Consider the following 7557-nt stretch of genomic DNA (forward strand, 5'->3'; position numbering starts at 1 on the left):
AAACACTATCTACAGATTTGCATCGAAGCGTTTCTTATGATAGTGATTTTAATCACTGTCAGATTAAATCTAGACTGAGCCCAACTATGCAATGTCTCCACTATGCCGCGACCCCACTGTGCTACCGTTTTTTTTTTTTTCTTTGAAGTCGAAAAAATTCATTTTAACATTTGAATAAGCTTAAATTGCCAATTTTATCAAAAAACGAATGCGACGAACGTTTACCGTATCAGTAATACTCATTGAACGTGGCAATGATTTTTTTGTAATTTTTTCATAATTCTTTTTGAGTTAGGATTTTGCTTTTCAATTATCCACCAATTTCTTAAAATTAAACACTATCTACAGATTTGCATCAAAGCGTTTCTTTTGATAGTGATTTTAATCACTGTCAGATATCATCTATACTAGTCCCAACTATGCCACGTTCACACTGTGCAGTGACCCCCTGTGCTATCGTTTTTTTTTTATTTTATTTTTTTTTGTGTCTGTGAACGCTCAATCTCAGCTCTCGCTGGACCGATTTTGATGAACAATATGTCAAAAGATCACAAATCGTATCTAGTCGAAGACATTACCCTCAAAAATTGAAAAAAATTCCCTCGTTCCCCGTAAACGGGGGAAATCCCCCAAAAAATTACAAATTTAAAAATCGCTAATTTTCGATATTTTTTCAATTTTTTTTACTTAAAATTGCCATAACTTTTTNGGGGGAAACATCCCAAAAAATTACAAATTTTAAAATCGCTAATTTTCGATATTTTTTCAATTTTTTTACTTAAAACTGCCATATTTTTTTTAAAAATGACCAATTTGATATAATTTTTTGTTTTATAGATACCTTAAATATTTACCTATCATTTTATATATTTTTGTGAACATTTGACCCTTTAACAGCCCACAGGAAGGGTTTCAAAATGGTAGCTTTTTTACAAAAAATTAACTTTTTCAACTTAACTTTTGAAAATGTTCCGGAAAGACTGACAATTTTATATATACCTTAAATTAAAGCTAATGTAATATACTTTAATTTGAAAAAAAAAAATTTGACCTCTGGACTTGTCTTCATGGTGAAAATGACTACCGTATGCAAAAATATGCTATTTTTGTGAAAAAATTCTTGATATTATATTTTACATTTTTTAACATTATGTTGCTATAACTTTTTAAAAAATGCATGAATCAACTTTATTCTTTAATGATAAATACTTTATATATACTTCTTTCATTCGACATACTTTTTTTTAAAATCGGACCATTTCCCTTTATACAGGGGGGGTGCAAACCTTTGTAACTTTTGTACAAAAAATTAACTTTTTAAACTTAACTTTTGAAAATGTTCCGGAAAGACTGACACTTTTATATATATCTTAAATTAAAGATAATGTAATATACTTTAATTTGAAAAAAAAAAATTTGACCTCTGGACTTGTCTTCATGGTGAAAATGACTACCGTATGCAAAAATATGCTATTTTTGTGAAAAAATTCTTGATATTATATTTTACATTTTTTAACATTATGTTGCTATAACTTTTTAAAAAATGCATGAATCAACTTTATTCTTTAATGATAAATACTTTATATATACTTCTTTCATTCGACATACTTTTTTTTAAAATCGGACCATTTCCCTTTATACAGGGGGGGTGCAAACCTTTTAAAATGCGTATAGAAAGTAGAACTTTTTCAACTTAACTTTTGAAAATGTTCCGGAAAGACTGACACTTTTATATATATCTTAAATTAAAGCTTATGTAATATACTTTAATTTGAAAAAAAAAAATTTGACCTCTGGACTTGTCTTCGTGGTGAAAACGGACATCAAAGTTAAAGAAAAACGTACGATTTCCGTGAAAAAAATCTCGATTTTATATGTTATATTATTTAATTTATATTTTATATAACTTTTGGAAAAATGTATGGATCAATATTATTATTTTTTTATAATAAATATTTATATACCCCTTTCATCTGGCACGCTTTTTTTGTAAATCGGATCATACCCCTTTAACAAGGGGGGTCAAAACTTTAAACATGCGTATTGTTACTACGATATTTTCAATTTAATTTTTGAAAGTATTCCGGAAATACTGACACTTTTAAATATATCTTAAATTAAAGCTTATGTAATATACTTTAATGTGAAAAAAAAAAATTTGACCTCTGGATTTGTCTTCATGGTAAAAATGACTATCGTATTCAAAAATTTGCTATTTTTGTGTTAAAATTCTGGGTTTTGTATTTTATTTTATTTTAAAATACTTGACAAGGGAGTATAGATTTTCATAAATATTATATAAATTAAAATTAATATATCATAGAAAGTTAAAATTATTTAAATTTGTTTGTTTCTTTTAAGTCGAGAAAAATAACTTTGAAATTTGAACTAGCTTAAATAGCCAATTNAAAATAACATTGAAATTTGAACTAGCTTAAATAACCAATTTTTTCATCAGACGGTACCAACGTACGGTTGCTGAGTTGGTAAAATTTATGTTTTACACGCTTGAGGTACGAGATTCCAACCCGCGTATGGCAATGAATTTTTTGCATTTTTTCTTAATTCTTTTAAGTTAGGTATAAATTTTAACTCGTTTGATTTTTATCACATTTAGANTATAAATTTTTAACTCGTTTGATTTTTATCTCATTTAGATTCAATAACTTCAATAAAGATCAAGGATCCCATCACTTTAGTCGCCCCTTGCAAGAAGAAATTTCTTATTCGTATTAAAATTATTTTACTATATTTTAAGTTTTAGCTTCGATGCAAAGCTGAGAAGATATTTTTTTTATGACTATCATTTATTTTCTCTGCTTTAACTAACTTGACCTACTTTTTTCAACGATACGTCAAATGACTACAATTCGTATCTAGTTGAAGATATTTCCCTCAAAAATTGAAAAAAAATTTCAATTTATCAATTAAACAGTTAGTTATTACATTGTCCCCATAAAAACAATTAAAATCATTAATTTCTAATGTTTTCAAAATATTTATTAACGAATGAAGTATTATATGATAGGTTTCAACTACATAATTAAATCATTTTACTTTGTAATTTAATAATTTTTTTACTTTATTTGTGTGAGCTACTAATAGAATATAATATTACAATTTTTTTTGTAAAATGTTGCTATATAAATCATTTCTAAAAAAAATGATTGTTTTTTCTCCTGAATTAACAATTGATTTTTACAAATATAATCAAATTTTATAATACACTCAATTGAGTAAATCTTTTTAACAACTTTGTTTTTATTGGTTCATTTAGTTAAAGTAAATCATTAAAATTAATTAAGTTCTGAATATTTCAATTATAGAATCTTTTCAACAAACAACAAAAGTTCCTAGGAAATTATTACTATTACTTCTATTTAAGTTATCTATTACCATAAAAATGCAAAAAAATATTGAGCTTTTCTGATAAATTTACAATAAATAGTAATTATAAAACTTTCTGACTGCATATTGATCTTAACGATACAATTTTTTTAATTGTCATAAAATTTTCTATTTAATTATGTCAATGTCAAACTTACCAATTGAGCTAAAAGTTATGGTAAAATAAATTTTTTTTTTTATTATAAACATTTACAACAATCAACTTTAAACGATTAAAAAAATAGGTGAAATATGTCATTTTCCTTAATTTTAAATTATTAATAATCAAAATCAGTATTAATTTAAAACAATTTTTTTTGTTCTTAATTATTTTTTTTTATATGTAAATACTATTTTTTAATAATATTAAAACTTAGAAGTGATAGAAAAAGTCTAATTGCACATTTGAAAACATCGCAAAAAGTTGATTTAGAATAGTATATTTTTGTTTCTGATGAAAGTTCCTTGTAGTCGATGTTGCGTAAATCGTGGATAAGATGACAGATAATATACTTCGATTGTTTAGTCATGTTATGAGGAGAGAAGAATCGGAAGTTCTAAGAACAGTTATAGAAATGAATTTTGAAGGAAGAAGAGCTAGAGGAAGATCAAAAAAGAGATTGAGGGATGTTATTGAATGTGACATGAGGACAGCTAATGTGAGCGTACAAGATGTGGGAGATCGTGTCAAGGGGAAGCTTAGGATAAGGGTGGCCGACCCCAAGTAGTTGGGATTAAGGCAAAGAAAAAGAAAAAGATTACCAGAAATTCCGTTGGCAATTGACATAATATGATTGTTGTTTGGGAATGTACAATTTAGCGTTTAGTTGGGTTTAAATAATATAGTGTCAAATCAATCGGTTGCAGCTACGGAGCGTAACCGTGTCCAGTTGGTACCAACGACTGGCCGACGAGGAATCCGCGGGAGCGTGGACTAGGTCCCTCATCGGACCCAGCCGGCTCGACCGGTGGATTGGCCGGACTCACGGGGAGATGTCATACCGTCTGACCCAAGTGATGTCCGGTCACGGCTGCTTCAACGAATACCTTCACGGTATTCGGAAGGCAGCCACGCCGACGTGCGATCACTGTCGGCATCGCGCGGGAGAAGCTGACAATGCTCTGCATACGCTCTTCCGGTGCGAAGCGTGGGCCAACGAGCGGGAGGACTTGGAATCCCGCTTGGGGTCCGCGTTTGGTGTGGGGTCCATGGTGGACCATATGCTGAGAAGCTGGGAGGGGTGGTCTCTGGTTCAGGCGTTCGCCGAATCGGTGATGAACCAAAAAGAGGAGGCCGAACGCATGAGGCAGAGACTGCCCAGGGTGGGAGTACCTACGGCGTCGGCTAGACTGGCGCCGTAGGTGCTTATTGTATGTGTTTATGTCTTTATGTGTTATGTATGTTTGTGATTTATTTTCTGTTTGCCCAACCCTCGCAAAGTCCTGCCCCCACCTCCAAGTGGTGCAACCCGGGCAACGGATCCCGCCTTTGGGGATCCGGCTAACGGGGGAGGCCACACCACGTTGTGAATCAGCTTTTGATTAATTTCGGGCTGATTCACAACGTGGTGGTGTGAATTTTAGACGGGGTGGGCCGCCCTGAAGCAATATCTCGCGGTAGTTCCAGGGTGGTCCACAATATGCCGGATTGTGTAAAAAAAAAAAAAAAAAAAGTGTCAAATCAATTACCTACTCTATCGCTTGTATATTAATATACACTACACTTTAATGATACAATAAATAAATAAACTCACACATATGCATTTATAACATTTTGTCTAATGTAAATATAACATGATAAAAAGTAACCGTAAAATGAAAAAAATGGAATATAAATTTTAGTACTCATATTAAATGTAATGTAACTCGAAAAATATTTGTTTAAATGAAAAAATATAAGATAATTTTTTTGTTTATAATTGTCTTTTAAACAACTTTTGTACGAAACTTTTTTTGTAAGTTAAATATTTTTTGAGAAAATTAAAAAAGCTTATATTTTTTAACTTTTGCGAGGCTGTAAAAAAAAACCTCAATTCCAATCAATGAGGTCTATTAGTATGTCATTATACATATTTTAATTCAACTTTTAAAAAAACAAAATTTGGTTGGGAATTTTTTTCGCAATTTTTCCTTTCTTGACTGGCCTAGATGTCAATTTTAAACTTGTAATTGAGGTAAAAGTTATGGTAATATATTCAATTTTTTTTATTATAAACTTTCATAAATCTTTATCAAAAATTTTTCATCAACTTTAAAGAACCAAAAAAATAGGTTAAAAATGAAAATTTGGACTGATTATTTTGAACATATTAAAAATCAAATCGGTAATAATTTGAAAACGAATTTTTTTTCCTTTTAATTATTATTTTATATTTAATTAGTAATAATATAAAAAATTAGAAATGATAGAAAAAGTCTACTTGCAGATTTGAAAACAACGCGTAAAGTTGATTTAGAAAAGTATATTTTTGCTTCTGATGAAAGTTCCTTGTAGTCCAGTACATTTTTTTATAGTAACAAACTGTTTTTATTGAAAATTATTATATCAAGCCCTTTAAATTTTTATACACGTAAAAGTAAAGGAAAATATAACTTCTTTATTATTTTTATAATTTCTCCGTTTAAATTACAATATTAAATAATTGAATATCAATTTCATACTAAATTTAAAAACTATAATTAGTATTAATTCATATATTATATTTTAAAATCAAAGAACTACTAATCAGGATATAATTATAGAAATAAGAGTTGATGTTGCTTTTGGAATAATCCACCAATTTCCTACTTCAAAAAAAAAAAAAATTTGGTTGGGAATTTTTTCTGCTATTCGCCAAAATTACTCCTTCGTTGACTGGCCTAATCATTAAATAGAAAATTTTATGAGAATTAAAACAATGTTATTTTTAAGATTAATATGCAGTTAGAAAATTTTATAATTACTATTTACAGTATATTATAGTATACAGTATCAGAAAAACTCATTATTTTTTTTCATTTTTATCGTAATATAACATTTAAATAGAAATCATAATTTCATTTCTAAGTAATTTTTGGTATTTAAAAAGATTCTACAATTGTAATATCTAGAACTGAATTAATTTTAATGATTTACTTTAACTAAAAAAAAAAAAGTTATTATTTTGAATCCCTCTTGTGAGCAGGTAAAGGGTTAGATTTATAAAAAAAATCAAATGATAGATAAAGACATGCATCTAAATAAAAAAAATTATACTGATTTGGTCATTTTTTATAAAGTTAAAACAGTTAACAAATTTATAAGTTTTATACACTGGACTACAAGGAACTTTCATCAGAAACAAAAATATACTATTCTAAATCAACTTTTCGCGATGTTTTCCAATGTGCAATTAGACTTTTTCTATCACTTCTAAGTTTGAATATTATTAAAAAATAGTATTTACATATTAAAAAAAAAAACGGTAGCACAGTGGGGTCGCGGCATAGTGGANTAATTAAGAAAAAAAAAATTGTTTTAAATTAATACTGATTTTGATTAATATGTTATAAATAAGCAAAATAACATATTTAACCTATTTTTTTAATCGTTTAAAGTTGATTTTCGTAAATGTTTATAATGAAAAAAATAATTTATTTTACCATAATATTAGCTCAATTGGCAAGTTTTATGAAATTTTAAAAAAATTATGAGAATTAAAAAAATTGTATCGTTAAGATTAATTTGCAGTCAGAAAGTTTTATAATTACTATTTATTGTAAATTTATCAGAAAAGCTCAATATTTTTTTGCATTTTTATGGTAATAGATAACTTAAATAGAAGAGGGCTTATTTTAATGGGTAGTAGAACCTGAATTGGTAGTTGAAAACATAATTTGGGTAGTTGAAAATTCAAAATTGGGTAGTAGATTTTTTTCACCTGTAGGAAACTAGGTAAATTCTAATAATAAAATATTGAAGCCATAAATTTATATAAATAAAAATTGAAAGTTATCAAATTAAAAACGTTTTTTAACTTAAAATTTTAAGCACATATTTTAATTTTTAACAAATCGTAATGTATTTTTATTATATATTAGAAAAAAGACTGGCAACGGTATGATCGCATTGCGAACGTATAAGTTTTCTATAGACCTATACGTCGTAAGACGACTTCGTGTGCCCGATGCGCATTGTGGCATTGTGTAGTA

Source organism: Daktulosphaira vitifoliae, unplaced genomic scaffold, assembly GCF_025091365.1.
Source record: "Daktulosphaira vitifoliae isolate Bord-2020 unplaced genomic scaffold, ASM2509136v1 Scaffold_2, whole genome shotgun sequence".
Lineage (NCBI taxonomy): Eukaryota > Metazoa > Arthropoda > Insecta > Hemiptera > Phylloxeridae > Daktulosphaira > Daktulosphaira vitifoliae.